We start from the raw sequence: 18,134 nt of genomic DNA, 5'->3' as shown, positions 1-18,134 counted from the left end.
GTAACACACAATAACAAACAGTAACACACAGTAACACACACACACAATAACACGCAATAACACATAATAACACACAGTAACACACAGTAACACACAGTAACACACAATAACACACACACGCAATGACACACACATGCCCACCCCTGCCGTCGACCCTGAGAGCGTGGCGTGTGTTCAACCAACCAGAGCCCTGGGGCGGCAGGGTAGCCTAGTGGTTAGAGTGTTGGACTAGTAACCGGAAAGTTGCAAGTTCAAATCCCTGAGCTGCCCCTGAACAGGCAGTTAACCCACTGTTCCTAGGCCGTGGGTTAACTGACTTGCCTAGTTAAATAAAGGTAAAATAAAAAATAAAAAAATAGCGCACACACAATAACGTGTCTTTGGCTATGCCGGATTAATTGATGCTATTCTTTGATGCTATTTAAGACATGCTATTCTATCAAATACTATAAAATACTCGGGTACCACAAAATAATATTTATAGAGCTGTTATCTTCCGAATAAACTCTTAAAGACCTGGTAATATTTTACATCAATAGCAGTCAACATTAATCTTCATCTTACTTCAGTCTCATCTGAAAGTTGTAAATTCTTGGTTATCTGCAAAAACCCTGGCTAACAAGTTGAATCAGCAATACAAAATTGGGTTTAATTATTTATTTACTAAATACCTAACTAATCACACAGAATTCACACAAACACAACTAATCATACCTTGATTACAAATTACGTCATAAAGAAAAACGTCCCGAGCGGGCGGAACAGATATGACAGCTTGTTACACAAAGGAAAAGGGGCTGGGTTTGAGTGAAAGAGCGGGAAGACTGAGGAACAAAGGAAAGAAGCTGTGCTATCGTAAATACAGTATCTTATGCATTCTAAATTACCGCCCATTTGGAAAAGGAAAATGCAATGAATATTTACTCTGAGCTGCGCTTCAGTAGGTTGGTGGTAGATGGAAGGCCGTGTTGCCAAACCGAGTCCTCTGTCCTTTGAAGAATGTCTCTGGTGGTCAATTGAATACGTTGTAGAACGTTGTTTGTAGTAGATGGGATACTCTGTCTGTTTCTTCCTAACCTGCATTTGCAGCTGCAGTTGCTAACTCACGGCTAGGAGGTATCACTTCTGTCGTGAATAAGAGTTCAAAGTTCATACCATTCGCAACCAAAGCTCATGCTGATGTTGGCTTCGTTCTGTAGTTATTATCTGAACCATTCGGCCCTAGGACCGTCATCCTACCTCATCGGAACAGGAAGTTCTATTGTCGTCAAGGGCTTATATAGGAAGGGATAGGAGGGCGTGTTTGAAAAGTTTTATCTTATCATTGATGTCATCTTATCATTGATGAGAATGTCTCAGATGACAACCGAACTGACATCATATTCATTAAGTACCACCTCATATGTTCAACTGGTCGGATTACCAGAATATAGTTCATTTCCCCCCACCTTCTGACGTTCCCAGAATCTCTATGTTTACCAAGGGATTTGCAAATGTAACCTTAGTAGGGTAGAGAGAGCAAACAGGGGGGAAGAGGTATTTATGACTGTCATAAACCAACCCCTCAGGCCAACATCATGACAACACACACACACACAATAACACACAATAACACGCAATAACACGCAATAACACACACACACAATAACACATACAATAACACACAGTAACATGCAATAACTCGCAATAACACACACACGCAATAACACATAATAACACGCAATAACACACACACATGCCATAACACACACATAATTACACGCAATAACACACACACGCAATAACACACACACGCCATAACACACACATAATTACACGCAAAAACACACACACACAATAACACGCAATAACACACACACGCAATAACACACACACAATAACACGCAATAACACACACACGCAATAACACACAATAACACTCAATAACACACAATAGCATGCAATAACACAAACACACAATAACACACAATAGCACACACACACAATAACACGCAATAACACACGCACGCAATAACACAATAACACGCAATAACACACAATCACAAACACGCAATAACACAATAGCGCCCGGCCTCGACAACATCCGGTGAAATTGCAGAGCACGATATTCAAAATACAACATTTGTAGAATTAAACATTCATGAAAATACAAGCGTTATACATCGGTTTAAAGCTTAACTTCTTGTTAATCCAGCCGCTTTGTCAGATTTCAAAAAGGCTTTACGGCGAAAGCGGCCCACGTACAAAAGCATTAAAAACATTTTCCAACCAAGCAGAGGCATCACGAAAGTCAGAAATAACGATAAAATAAATCACTTACCTTTGAAGATCTTCCTCTGTTTGCAATCCCAAGTCCCAGCTACACAACAAATGGTCATTTTGTTCGATAAAGTCCTTCTTTATATCCCAAAAAAGTCAGTTTAGCTGGCGCTCTTCATTCAATAATCCACCGGTTTCCCCTAGTTCAAAATGCTTACAAAATGAATCCCGAATGTTACCAATAAGCTTCGCCCAAACAAGTCAAACAACTTTTATAATCAATCCTCAGGTAGCCTAATATGTAAATAAAGGATCAAATTTAAGACGGAGAATAGTATGTTCATTACCGGAGATAAATAACCAAGTGTGCGCTCTAATCCACGCGCGTCATTACACTACAGCCAAAATGGGAGCCACTTAGAAAAACTACAAATTCTAGCTCATTTAAATAAAAAAACAGCCTAAAACTCTTTCTAAAGACTGTTGACATCTAGTGGAAGCCCTAGGAACTGCAACCTGGGAGGTATTCATTTTATATTCCCATAGACAGCCATTATAATGAGAGGTGAGGTGAGCCCACCAAAACAATTCCCGGATGGATTCTCCTCGGGTTTACGCCAGCTATATCTGTTCTGTTATACTCACAGACATTATTTTAACAGTTTTTGAAATTTTAGAGTGTTTCCTATCCAATAATACAAATTATATGCATATCTTAGCTTCTGGGCCTGAGTAACAGGCTGTTTACATTGGGCACCTCCTTCATCCAAACTTCCGAATACTGCACCCGATCCATAAGAAGGATTGTTAGTCGTGATACTTGGTATTGGGGCGGCAGGGTAGCCTAGTGGTTAGAGCGTTGGACTGGTAACCGAAAGGTTGCAAGTTCAAATCCCCGAGCTGACAAGGTACAAATCTGTCGTTCTGCCCCTGAACAGGCAGTTAACCCACTGTTCCTAGGCCGTCATTGAAAATAAGAATTTGTTCTTAACTGACTTGCCTTAGTAAAATAAAGGTAAAATTAAAAAATTGGTAGAGGAGAGACAACACGGTGGAACTTTCAAACAGAAGGATTGTTAGTTGTGATACTTGCTATTACTCTCCGTGTCTGATTGCTCTCTCCCCTCAGGTATAAAGTGTACCCTGGCTGTGTTCAACCCTCACAAGCCCTCTGAGCCTCCCAACAACCACAACTGTCATCTGTTCCACTGCCAGAGTGAGCAGGACTGTCCCCTCCTGACTGCTGAACAGGGCATCAACACATACGACATCTTCAAAGGTGAACGCATCTTCCTTCAACTAAACGTCTGGGCCCTGGTCCACAGCTCTGTGTAGAGAATAGGGGTCCATGTCAGTTGTTTGTGTTGTCTTGTTTTTGCGTTTCACAGAGTCTTTCATCTCTGCGTGAATTATGTTCTAATGTCATGTTTTCCATAGGTTTGATTCATCCCACCACGGGGATACCTCCTCCACCTTCCACAATCCACCCAACTACTACTACTGCTACTACAACACCTACCATCAGACCACAACCCACTACTACTAACAACGACCACCATCAGACCACAACCCACTACTACTACTACAACACCTACCATCAGACCACAACCCACTACTACTACAACGACCACCATCAGACCACAACCCACTACTACTACTGCTACTACTACAACAACACCTACCATCAGACCACAACCCACTACTACTACAACGACCACCATCAGACCACAACCCACTACTACTACTGCTACTACTACTACAACAACACCTACCATCAGACCACAACCCACTTCTACTACAACGACCACCATCAGACCACAACCCACTACTACTACTGCTACTACTACAACACCTACCACCACACCACAACCCACTACTACTACCACCACTACAACCACACCACAACCCACTACTACCACCACTACAACCACACCACAACCCACTACTACCACCACTACACTTACCACCACACCACAACCCACTACTACCACTACTACCACCACTACACCTACCACCACAACCACACCACAACCCACTACTACTACCACCACCACAACCACACCACAACCCACTACTACTTTTACCACTACTACAACCACACCACAACCCACTACTACTTCTACCACTACACCACAACCTACTACCAAAACGACACAGCTGACAACCACAACAAAACAACCCTCTTTAATGATAGTAACAATGCCTGTTATAACACGACTGACTCCAACCACTACTACAACAACACAACAAACAACATCCTGGCCTCGACCAACTCCAACCACTACTACAACAACACAACAAACAACATCCTGGCCTCGACCAACTCCAACCACTACTATAACAACACAACAAGCAACATCCTGGCCACTAACAGAGGCCCACGCTACTCCTACAACAATATCTACAATAACCACTATGAACAGAAAGCCCAATAAACCTCCCAAAAAACCTAACAAATCGTCTAAAAAACCCAAACCACATCCTGCCACTACTACTACTACTACTACTACTACTACAACAACAACAACTTCTTTACCTGTGTCAACGACACCCCGCAGAGACCCAGACCCCATCAGAACTACTGAAAAACTCCAGCCAGCCACTGAGCCAGCCACCACCACCACCACTTCTACTGGTGCTACTGCCACCACGAAGAGCCCAGCAGCCATTGAGCCCCTGATCCCAAGGACAACACCAGAAAACGAGCTGGTGCTGGTGCCCAAGGGGGTCCAGGCAGCCCCAGCCTCCCCAGGGACAGAGGGTCAGGGCGGGGGGAAGGAGGTGGCAGGGCGGGGGGCTCTGAAGAGCTCTCTGGTGGCTGTGGTGGTGGTAGGCCTGGCCATCCTGACTCTGGCCCTGGCTGTGGTTGGACGTAAGGCCATGGAGTCATTCGACCGGCGACACTACACCAGGCTGGAGCTTAACGACCTACACTACGAGGTGTGATTGAACCCTTACACACACACACACACACACACACACACACACACACACACACACACACACACACACACACACACACACACACACACACACACACACACACACACACACACACACACACGTCCTGGTTCACAAAGAGGCATAATAAACAAGGCACACGGGGAAAGAAAGGTCCATGCAAAAATAATGTTTCTCTTCAGTTTGCTCTGTTTTAATTACATCGTTTCTTTAACCACATATTTATTAGATAAGAAACATGTTCAGTTTCATTTTAAGAGCATATCAATGTACTGTCATTCATTTCAACACAATAACAATAGTGTCGTTGAACAGACCCCTCTTCTAGTATTCTACAACAGTAGCGAGATATCAGAAGGCTCTAGAACAGTAGAGAGATATCAGAGGGCTCGAGAACAGTAGATGGATATCAGAGGGCTCTAGAACAGTAGAGGGATATCAGAGGGCTCTGAGAACAGTAGAGAGATATCAGAGGGCTCTAGAACAGTAGAGGGATATCAGAGGGCTTGAGAACAGTAGTGAGATATCAGAGGGCTCTGGAACAGTAGTGAGATATCAGAGGGCTCTGGAACAGTAGAGGGATATCAGAGGGCTCTAGAACAGTAGAGAGATATCAGAGGGCTCTAGAACAGTAGATGGATATCAGAGGGCTCTAGAACAGTAGCGAGATATCAGAGGGCTCTAGAACAGTAGAGGGATATCAGAGGGCTCTAGAACAGGAGAGAGATATCAGAGGGCTCTGGAACAGTAGATGGATATCAGAGGGCTCTAGAACAGTAGCGAGATATCAGAGGGCTCTAGAACAGTAGAGGGATATCAGAGGGCTCTAGAACAGGAGAGAGATATCAGAGGGCTCGAGAACAGTAGATGGATATCAGAGGGCTCTAGAACAGTAGAGGGATATCAGAGGGCTTGAGAACAGTAGTGAGATATCAGAGGGCTTGAGAACAGTAGTGAGATATCAGAGGGCTCTGGAACAGTAGAGGGATATCAGAGGGCTCTAGAACAGTAGTGAGATATCAGAGGGCTCTAGAACAGTAGATGGATATCAGAGGGCTCTAGAACAGTAGCGAGATATCAGAGGGCTCTAGAACAGTAGAGGGATATCAGAGGGCTTGAGAACAGTAGTGAGATATCAGAGGGCTCTAGAACAGTAGAGAGATATCAGAGGGCTCTAGAACAGTAGCGAGATATCAGAGGGCTCTAGAACAGTAGAGAGATATCAGAGGGCTCTAGAACAGTAGCGAGATATCAGAGGGCTCTAGAACAGTAGAGAGATATCAGAGGGCTCTAGAACAGTAGCGAGATATCAGAGGGCTCTAGAACAGTAGCGAGATATCAGAGGGCTCTAGAACAGTAGCGAGATATCAGAGGGCTCTAGAACAGTAGCGAGATATCAGAGGGCTCTAGAACAGTAGCCGGATATCAGAGGGCTCTAGAACAGTAGCCGGATATCAGAGGGCTCTAGAACAGTAGAGAGATATCAGAGGGCTCTAGAACAGTAGAGAGATATCAGAGGGCTCTAGAACAGTAGAGAGATATCAGAGGGCTCTAGAACAGTAGAGAGATATCAGAGGGCTCTAGAACAGTAGCGAGATATCAGAGGGCTCTAGAACAGTAGAGAGATATCAGAGGGCTCTAGAACAGTAGAGAGATATCAGAGGGCTCTAGAACAGTAGTGAGATATCAGGGGGCTCTAGAACAGTAGAGAGATATCAGAGGGCTAAGGAATAAAGAACCTTAAGCAGCAATATCTCTATTCCAACAACTCAGGAACCCTCTGAATTTAAAGGTTATAGTGTAATTTGGGTGAACTATCCCTTTAAGCAAACACAAAATGATAGCCTCCCCTATGTACAAGAGAGTCATTGGAGGCTGGTCAAGGGAGGACAACTGACTGAGACCTTTTAAAGAGGAACAACTGACTGAGACCTTTTAAAGAGGAACAACTGACTGAGACCTTTTAAAGAGGAACAACTGACTGAGACCTTTTAAAGAGGAACAACTGACTGAGACCTTTTAAAGAGGAACAACTGACTGAGACCTTTTAAAGAGGAACAACTGACTGAGACATTTTAAAGAGGAACAACTGACTGAGACCTTTTAAAGAGGAACAACTGACTGAGACCTTTTAAAGAGGAACAACTGACTGAGACCTTTTAAAGAGGAACAACTGACTGAGACCTTTTAAAGAGGAACAACTGACTGAGACCTTTTAAAGAGGAACAACTGACTGAGACCTTTTAAAGAGGAACAACTGCACAGTGTGTTAGATACAATAAGACTTGCCTTTCTCTTCTGCATGTTTAACCATCTATAGCCATATGATGATGTCTGTGGACTGCTTGTTTCTAATCACCAACTCCAATCTAAATGTCTGACTGACTTTAAAACATGTGTTTTTCACTGTGCTGTATACTGTGGGTTAATTCCTTTGCTTCTGGCAGAGTTCTGGACGAACATAATGATGGATGCAAATCTTGTACAATCTGATGCACTATGGTATCCTATGTTTTTGATATAACACACTTCTTTTTAAATGGTAGGATTGTTTTCATAGGTAGATGACACTGGTCGCACACTATTTTCATACGTCGATTTGTATTGTGTACTGTGTGAGTATCCACTTATACAGAAGGAATGTGTGAGATTACTGACTGACTGAGTGGAATGGAGAAATGCCCACTGGTAGGTTAGATGTAATACTACGATGTACCACAGGGTGGCGCAGCATTAATGTAATACCACGGTGTACCACAAGGTGGCGCAGCATTAATGTAATACCACGATGTACCACAGGGTGGCGCAGCATTAATGTAATACCACGGTGTACCACAAGATGGCGCAGCATTAATGTAATACCACGGTGTACCACAAGGTGGCGCAGCATTAATGTAATACCACGGTGTACCACAAGGTGGCGCAGCTATCTTAGAAACCACTACTGACTTCTTATTGGCATGCAGTGCAGTCACTTTAAACCACGTCACACCACTCGGGAGCATGGAGCCAAATTTAATATCATTTTGCACAAAATGATAACCTTGTTTATTACTGGTATTGCTTAGATAATTTGTAAGGTGTGTAGTTTGGTCTTGTTTTGTGAAGTGTTGCTTTCCAATCACTTTGGGATTAGATGTTTTATTAACTGAATTCTTGTAAGAAAATAAAAAAATGTGATTTTTGAATAATGTTTGTGGTGGTATTTTAATCTACTTTTATCTCACGGTGAAGTGGTTTGGAAATAAAGAAGCACAGGAAGCTTTGCAGTCAAAATATAACAATTGTTGTTCGTTCTTGTTATTAAGGGTTTGTACTGGAGGAGAAGTCCGGTGCAGGAGAGCAGAGTGTAGTGAACAGAAACACTTTTTTATTCCGGTCCAACGAAAGAACAAAAGTACATAAATGTGCCCAAACACGGACCAATAGACTGGCGCGTAACAATACCCACATAACATAAAAACAATTTTACACAAAGACGTGGAGGGGAACAGAGGCCTACATACATGCAGTGTGGTTAGGGATTGAAAATCAGGTTTGTGGAACGAGACAAAACAAATGGAGATATGAGAGATGGAGCGGCGATGGCTAGAAAGCCGGTGACGTCGACCGCCGAACGAACGAGGAGAGGAACCGACTTCGGAAGTCTTGACAGTTCTAGAAACGATGAAAAGTATTCTCTCTCTGTCTCACACACACACACACACACAGACACACACGGCACAGTTATGATCCTGTCCCTTTTGCTACATTTCTACTTTTCCATTTTAGTCATTAAGCAGACGCTCTTATCCAGAGCGACTTAAAAGGGGCCATTAGGGTTAAATACATTACTCAAGGGCACATCGGCAGATTTTTCACCGAGTTGGTGAAGCCTACTTGTAGCCTTGCGGCCTATAGCTCTAATGAAATGGATCGTCCTTTAGTTGGCCTGTAGCTCTATTGGACTGGATCGTCCTTTAGTTGGCCAGTAGCTCTAATGAACTGGATCGTCCTTTAGTTGGCCTGTAGCTCTATTGGACTGGATGGTCCTTTAGTTGGCCTGTAACTCTATTGGACTGGATCGTCCTTTAGTTGGCCTGTAGCTCTATTGTACTGGATCGTCCTTTAGTTGGCCTGTAACTATTGGACTGGATCGTCCTATTGGACTGGATCGTCTTAGTTGGCCTGTAACTCTATTGGACTGTAGTTGGCCTGTACTCTATTGGACTGGATCGTCCTTTAGTTGGCCTGTAACTCTATTGGACTGGATCGTCCTTTAGTTGGCCTGTAACTCTATTGGACTGGATCGTCCTTTAGTTGGCCTGTAGCTCTATTGGACTGGATCGTCCTTTAGTTGGCCTGTAACTCTATTGGACTGGATCGTCCTTTAGTTGGCCTGTAACTCTATTGGACTGGATAACTCTATTGGACTGGATCCTTTAGTTGGCCTTTAGTTGGCCTGTAACTCTATTGGACTGGATCGTCCTTTAGTTGGCCTGTAACTCTATTGGACTGTAACTCTATTGGACTGGATCGTCCTTTAGTTGGCCTATAGCTCTATTGGACTGGATCGTCCTTTAGTTGGCCTGTAGCTCTATTGGACTGGATCGTCCTTTAGTTGGCCTGTAACTCTATTGAACTGGATCGTCCTTTAGTTGGCCTTAGTTGAACTCTATTGGACTGGATCGCTCTAATCTATTGGACTGGATCGTCCTTTAGTTGGCCTGTAACTCTATTGAACTGGATCGTCCTTTAGTTGGCCTGTAGCTCTATTGGTCTGGATCGTCCTTTAGTTGGCCTGTAGCTCTAATAAACTGGATCGTCCTTTAGTTGGCCTGTAACTCTATTGGCCTGTAGCTCTATTGGACTGGATCGTCCTTTAGTTGGCCTGTAACTCTATTGGACTGGATCGTCCTTTAGTTGGCCTGTAACTCTATTGGACTGTAACTCTATTGGACTGGATCGTCCTTTAGTTGGCCTGTAACTCTATTGGACTGGATCGTCCTTTAGTTGGCCTGTAACTCTATTGGACTGTATCTATTGGACTGGATCGTCCTTTAGTTGGCCTGTAACTCTAGTTGGCCTGTAACTCTATTGGACTGGATCGTCCTTTAGTTGGCCTCTATTGTATCTCTATTGGACTGGATCGTCCTTTAGTTGGCCTGAACTGGATCTCTTTATTGGCCTGTAACTCTATTGGACTGGATCGTCCTTTAGTTGGCCTGTAACTCTATTGGACTGGATCGTCCTTTAGTTGGCCTGTAACTCTATTGGACTGTAACTCTATTGGACTGGATCGTCCTTTAGTTGGCCTATAGCTCTATTGGACTGGATCGTCCTTTAGTTGGCCTGTAGCTCTATTGGACTGTACTGGACTGGATCGTCCTTTAGTTGGCCTGTAACTCTATTGGACTGTAACTATATTGGACTGGATCGTCCTTTAGTTGGCCTGTAGCTCTAATGGACTGGATCGTCCTTTAGTTGGCCTATAGCTCTATTGGACTGGATCGTCCTTTAGTTGGCCTGTAGCTCTATTGGACTGGATCGTCCTTTAGTTGGCCTGTAGCTCTATTGGACTGGATCGTCCTTTAGTTGGCCTGTAACTCTATTGGACTGGATAACCTGTAACTATTGGACTGGATGGATCGTCCTTTAGTTGGCCTGTTCTAGTTGGCCTGTAACTCTATTGGACTGGATCGTCCTTTAGTTGGCCTGTAACTCTATTGGATCTGTTGGCCTGTAACTCTATTGGACTGGATCGTCCTTTAGTTGGCCTATAGCTCTATTGGACTGGATCGTCCTTTAGTTGGCCTGTAACTCTATTGGACTGTAACTCTATTGGACTGGATCATCCTTTAGTTGGCCTGTAACTCTAATGGACTGGATCGTCCTTTAGTTGGCCTGTAGCTCTATTGGACTGGATCGTCCTTTAGTTGGCCTGTAACTCTATTGGACTGGATCGTTGGACTTTAGTTGGCCTGTAACTCTATGGACTGGATCGTCTTTTTGTTGGCCTGTAACTCTATTGGACTGGATCGTCCTTTAGTTGGCCTGTAACTCTATTGGACTGGATCGTCCTTTAGTTGGCCTGTAACTCTATTGGACTGGATCGTCCTTTAGTTGGCCTGTAACTCTATTGGCCTGGACTGGATCGTCCTTTAGTTGGCCTCTATAGGAACTCTATTGGCCTGTAACTCTATTGGACTGGATCGTCCTTTAGTTGGCCTGTAGCTCTATTGGACTGGATTGTCCTTTAGTTGGCCTGTAGCTCTATTGGACTGGATTGTCCTTTAGTTGGCCTGTAGCTCTATTGGACTGGATCGTCCTTTAGTTGGCCTGTAGCTCTATTGGACTGTAGCTCTATTGGACTGGATCGTCCTTTAGTTGGCCTATAGCTCTATTGGACTGGATCGTCCTTTAGTTGGCCTGTAACTCTATTGGACTGTAACTCTATTGGACTGGATCATCCTTTAGTTGGCCTGTAGCTCTAATGGACTGGGTCGTCCTTTAGTTGGCCTATAGCTCTATTGGACTGGATCGTCCTTTAGTTGGCCTGTAACTCTATTGGACTAGATCGTCCTTTAGTTGGCCTGTAACTCTAATGAACTGGATCGTACTTTTGTTGGCCTGTAGCTCTATTGGACTGGATCGTCCTTTCGTTGGCCTGTAGCTCTATTGGACTGGATCGTCCTTTAGCTCTATTGGACTGTAGCTCTATTGGACTGGATCGTCCTTTAGTTGGCCTGTAACTCTAATGAACTGGATCGTCCTTTAGTTGGCCTGTAGCTCTATTGGCCTGTAACTCTATTGGCCTGTAACTCTATTGGACTGGATTGTCCTTTAGTTGGCCTGTAGCTCTATTGGACTGGATTGTCCTTTAGTTGGCCTGTAGCTCTATTGGACTGGATCGTCCTTTAGTTGGCCTGTAGCTCTATTGGACTGTAGCTCTATTGGACTGGATCGTCCTTTAGTTGGCCTGTAGCTCTATTGGACTGGATCGTCCTTTAGTTGGCCTGTAGCTCTATTGGACTTTAGCTCTATTGGACTGGATCGTCCTTTAGTTGGCCTGTATTGCTCTATTGGCCTGTACTGGATCGTCCTGTAACTCTATTGGACTTCCTTTAGTTGGCCTGTAGCTCTATTGGACTGGATCTCTTTAGTTGGCCTGTAGCTCTATTGGACTGGAACTCTATTGGACTGGATCGTCCTTTAGTTGGCCTGTAACTCTATTGGCCTGTACTGGATGGATCGTCCTTTAGTTGGCCTGTAACTCTATTGGCCTGTAACTCTATTGGCCTGTAACTCTATTGGCCTGTAACTCTATTGGACTGGATCGTCCTTTAGTTGGCCTGTAGCTCTATTGGACTGGATCGTCCTTTAGTTGGCCTGTAGCTCTATTGGACTGGATCGTCCTTTAGTTGGCCTGTAACTCTATTGGACTGGATCGTCCTTTAGTTTGCCTGTAACTCTATTGGACTGGATCGTCCTTTAGTTGGCCTGTAGCTCTATTGGACTGGATCGTCCTTTAGTTGGCCTGTAGCTCTATTGGACTGGATCTCTATTGGACTGGATCTTGTAACTCTAAGTTGGCCTGTATCTCTATTGGCCTGTTGGCCTGTAGCTCTATTGGACTGGATCGTCCTTTAGTTGGCCTGTAGCTCTATTGGACTGGATCGTCCTTTAGTTGGCCTGTAACTCTATTGGACTAGATCGTCCTTTAGTTGGCCTGTAACTCTAATGAACTGGATCGTACTTTTGTTGGCCTGTAGCTCTATTGGACTGGATCGTCCTTTCGTTGGCCTGTAGCTCTATTGGACTGGATCGTCCTTTAGTTGTCTTGTAACTCTAATGAACTGGATCGTCCTTTAGTTGGCCTGTAGCTCTATTGGCCTGTAACTCTATTGGCCTGTAACTCTATTGGACTGGATTGTCCTTTAGTTGGCCTGTAGCTCTATTGGACTGGATTGTCCTTTAGTTGGCCTGTAGCTCTATTGGACTGGATCGTCCTTTAGTTGGCCTGTAGCTCTATTGGACTGTAGCTCTATTGGACTGGATCGTCCTTTAGTTGGCCTGTAGCTCTATTGGACTGGATCGTCCTTTAGTTGGCCTGTAGCTCTATTGGACTTTAGCTCTATTGGACTGGATCGTCCTTTAGTTGGCCTGTAGCTCTATTGGACTGGATCGTCCTTTAGTTGGCCTGTATCTCTATTGGCCTGTAGCTCTATTGGACTGGATCGTCCTTTAGTTGGCCTGTATCTCTATTGGCCTGTAGCTCTATTGGACTGGATCGTCCTTTAGTTGGCCTGTAGCTCTATTGGCCTGTAGCTCTATTGGACTGGATATTGGACTGTCCCTTTAGTTGGCCTGTAGCTCTATTGGACTGGATCGTCCTTTAGTTGGCCTGTAGCTCTATTGGACTGGATCGTCCTTTAGTTGGCCTGTAGCTCTATTGGACTGGATCGTCCTTTAGTTGGCCTGTAGCTCTATTGGCCTGGATCTCCTTTAGTTGGCCTGTAGCTCTATTGGACTGGATCGTCCTTTAGTTGGCCTGTAGCTCTATTGGACTTTAGCTCTATTGGACTGGATCGTCCTTTAGTTGGCCTGTAGCTCTATTGGACTGGATTGTCCTTTAGTTGGCCTGTAGCTCTATTGGCCTGTAGCTCCATTGGCCTGTAGCTCTATTGGACTGGATCGTCCTTTAGTTGGCCTGTAACTCTATTGGCCTGTAGCTCCATTGGCCTGTAGCTCTATTGGACTGGATCGTCCTTTAGTTGGCCTGTAACTCTATTGGCCTGTAGCTCTATTGGCCTGTAACTCTATTGGACTGGATTGTCTGTTCCTTTACCTTGTAGCTCTATGGACTGATTATCCAGAAATGGCCTGTAGCTCTATAATGGATTTCCACTCAGATGTTGAGCAGAGAAGGTTCCCTCTTGAATTGGCCGTAATAATGAGAAGAATATGTGAATGTGGTGTAGAATGTGTTTTTATATGAATGCCCCTGCTGAAGGAGATAATGCCTCTACCAGTCCCAAAAGAGAGTCATCTTCAGGGACCCATCCATGCCCATAACCAATCATAACCTATCTAACAATAATGATATCTTTGAGTCAGATTTGACAAAGTTAACAGTCAATTACATGTATTATTGTGGCAACAAGACCCAGGCAAATCCAGGATTGCCGTGCAGAGACCTCATAAGGAAAACAAATATAAACAACATGCAACGATTTCAAAAGATTTGACTGAGTTCAGGTTCATTGAAGGAGATCTGTCGAAATGAATTCATTCGGCTTTAATGTGTGGATTTCACATGACTGGGAATACAGATATGCATCTGTTGGTCACTGATACCTTTAAAAAAACAAAAAGGTGGTCAGTATCTGGTGTGACCATTTGCCTCAATCAGCGCGACACATGTCCTTCCCATAGAGTTGATCGGGCTGTTGGTTGTGGCCTGTGGAATGTTGTCCCACTCCTCTCATTGGCTGTGAGAAGTTGCTGGATATTGGAGGGAACTGGAACACGCTGTTGTACATGTTTATCCGGAGCATCCCAAACATGCTCAGTGGGGTGACATGTCTGGTGAGTACGCAGGCCATGGAATAACTGGGAGATTTTCAGCTTCCAGGAATTGTGTCCAGATCCTTGAGACGGGGCGGCAGGGTAGCCTAGTGGTTAGAGTGTTGGACTAGTAACCGAAAGGTTGCAAGTTCATGTCGCCGAGCTGACAAGGTACAAATCTGCCGTTCTGCCCCTGAACAGGCAGTTAACCCACTGTTCCCAGGCCGTCATTGAAAATAAGAATTTGTTCTTAACTGACTTGCCTGGTTAAATAAAGGTAAAATAAAAAATAAAACAAAGACATGGGGCTGTGCATTATCATGCTGAAACATGAGGTGATGGTGGCAGATGAATGGCACAACAAAGGGCCTCAGGATCTCGTCACGGGATCTCGTGACGTCAGCAAACGTCCCACACAATGACATAAGTCTGCCATCTGCCCGGTACAGTCGAAACCGGGATTCATCTGTGAAGAGCTTCTTCAGTCAAGACCCCGGTGAGGATGACGAGCACGCAGATGAGCTTCCCTGAGACGGGTTCTGACAGTTTGTGCAGAAATTCTTTGTTTGTGCAAACCTACAGGTTCATCAGCTGTCCGGGTGGCTGGTCTCAGGTGATCTCGCAGGTGAACAAGCCGGATGTGGAGGTCCTGGGCTGGCAAATTCTACTAAAATGACAATGGAGGCGGCTTATGGCAGAGAAATGAACATTTGATTCTCTTGCAAACATCTCTGGTGGACATTCCTGCAGTCAGAATGCCAATTGCACGCTCCCTTCAAAACTTGAGACATCTGTGGCCATTGTGTTGTGTGACAAAACTTTACATTTTTAGTGGCTTTTTATTTTCGCCAGGACAAGGTGTGCCTGAGTAATGATCACGCTGTTTAAACGGCTTCTTGATATGCCTCACCTGTCAGGTGGATGGATTATCTTGGCAGAGGAGAAATGCTCACTAACAAGCGATGTATAATTTGTGCCCCAAAATTGAGAGAAATAAGCATTTTAATTCTCTATGGAAAAATGTCTGGGGATCTTTTATTTCAGCTTCTGAAACATGGGACCAACCCTTACATGTTATGTTTTCTGTTTTGGTTCAGTATATAATGCATGATAAAACCATTCCCCTCTCTTCTCCTTCCTCTGTTCGGAGGAGTGAAAGGAGATCCGGACAGCAGCCGAGGCAGGGTCATAGGGGTATGTTATTCTAAACCGAAGCACCCAGTGCTCCGGCAGAAAATAGTCCCTTCGGAATGTGTGTCTTTCACACTCAAACAATTGTTGTATTAGACCAGGTTTAATGTCTTTGACCGGGAACATGTGTCTTGACCTATCGGTTGCGTAATTTTATCAGCCACCGTAGCGATTTTGAATGTGTTGAAATCCGCTGGACGAGAGAGGCTGCATGTAATCAAGTCCAACAATAGGCAGCAGAGAAAGAGACGGAGGGGAAGGAGAGAAGGTACAGGAGGGGGAGGGTTGGCATGTTCTCTTCCCGGGGCGGAAGGAGACGTTGCGCTCAGGCAGGAGAATGAATCGCAGCGCCACCGAGCCTGGAACCTCCGACGTAGTAGAATGGAGCTGAGAAGAATCACAGTTACATTGTAGCCAGAAACAACCCCCCCCGACCTAGTAGAATGGAACTGAGAATAATCACAGTTACATTGTAGCCAAAAACAAACCCCCGAATATTGTTCCAATATAACAGTTCCGTCGGAGGAATAGAAACACAGCGATGCGGACCAGGCGCTGAACAGGAGCGGCCGGGGTGAGAACAAGGCAGAAAGATGGGCGCCGTGCTACGGACTGTGTTGTTGTGTAGTTTTTCTTTGCTAATAAGAGGTGAGTTTTGATCTTTTTGCTTGTTTTATTTATTTTTCCTTCCGTGGAAAGTTTGTGTGGTGTTGGGGGTGTATGGTTTCCAGAGGTGGGGATCCTAGTGTCCAGATTTGGGGCTCTTTCTTTACAATGGCCTCGTTTGCTCATTAGTGGGGCCCAGTGAAGGGGATGTGATTTACTCATCATCAAGGAGTAACTAGCTAACGTTAGCAGGATGGCTAACTACAACACAGTGTTTTCCCCACAGCTACCTGTATCTCATATAACTAGCTAACTACAACACAGTGTTTTCCCCACACCTGTATCTACCTGTATCTCCTGTATCTCCTGTAACTAGCTAACTACAACAGTGTTTTCCCCACAGGTACCTGTCTCATGTAACTAGCTCTACTGTTTTCCCCAACCTGTAGCTAACTACAACAGTGTTTTCCCCAGTGTTTTACAACCCCCACATCTACCTGTATCTCCTGTAACTAGCTAACTACAACACAGTGTTCTTCCCCACAGCTACCTGTATCTCCTGTAACTAGTGTTTTCTAACTCATGTAACTAACTACAGTGTTTTCCCCACAGCTGCTCTGTATCTCCTGTATCGTCCTTTAGTTGGCCTGTAGCTCTACTAGCTAACTACAACAGTTTTCCCCACAGCTCCTAGCTACCTATATCTCCTGTAACCAACTAGCCTTTTTTCCCACTGTTTTGTTGGTTTGTAACATTTTAGTAAAGTTAAGCAGTGATTTTTTTTATTTTTTTTTACTAGTTGTTTGTAGTATTTCCACACCTGTTTAAGCCACGGCAGGTATTTTCTACAGTTACTGTTGTGATTTTAGTTGAACTATCTTAGCCATCCAGAGAGACACCCTGATAGCTAGCTAAGTCTGCTAGCTGCACTGGCTAACAATAATGTCGACTGCATATGTTACAGTAAAAGGTGCCTCCACAGACAAGACACATTTGTTGCATACATTCATTTGTTAAGAGTAACTAACAACTAATTGCAAGTGAATTATACAAAAGTAGCTAACTTGTTAGAACATAAGACTGGATACTGCATGGACCACATTAGAACAGAGGGCGTTCATTTGGCGTGGCGGTTCATAACTTTTTGGACAACGTTCTACAAAGTGTTGTAAGTCACTAGGCTGATGTGGATTGTAGTTCTCTAACCAGCTATACACCAATAACGTCAAGGCCTATTTGCTCTTAAATATTTGTTTTCCACTGCTTGGTGGCTGTGTAAACATCTGTTCAAATCATCATGGATCCCTTGTTCACACAATCTGCAACGGCAGCTTAATCTGGACTAGGTTTCATTCTCACACAAACCTAAGGTCTGGACTTTCTATTCTCACTGCAGGCAGGGACGAGGTCACTGTGTTGAACTATGGAGGGGAGCATCTTCTCCCAGCAGTCTAATTCAACTGGACGTCATTCTTTGCCTGGGCTCAATCTGGACGCTTTTTGATTTAAAAGGTTTAAAATCACCTGCAGATGGAAATGGACGTTAGTTTATTCTCACATGCTTTGGTGGA

The 18,134-nt window shown here is 44.3% G+C and overlaps 1 pseudogene; it reads left to right on the top strand.

Moving 5' to 3' along the window:
• The first annotated feature begins 16,232 nt into the window (after positions 1-16,232).
• LOC135537774 (low-density lipoprotein receptor-related protein 6-like) overlaps positions 16,233-18,134 on the top strand; it is a 65,294-nt pseudogene continuing 63,392 nt past the window's right edge.

This window comes from Oncorhynchus masou, unplaced genomic scaffold, assembly GCF_036934945.1.
Source record: "Oncorhynchus masou masou isolate Uvic2021 unplaced genomic scaffold, UVic_Omas_1.1 unplaced_scaffold_841, whole genome shotgun sequence".
Taxonomy (NCBI): Eukaryota; Metazoa; Chordata; class Actinopteri; order Salmoniformes; family Salmonidae; genus Oncorhynchus; species Oncorhynchus masou.
Note: the sequence above shows the minus strand (reverse complement) of the source record. Positions and strands in the feature narration are given on the sequence as shown.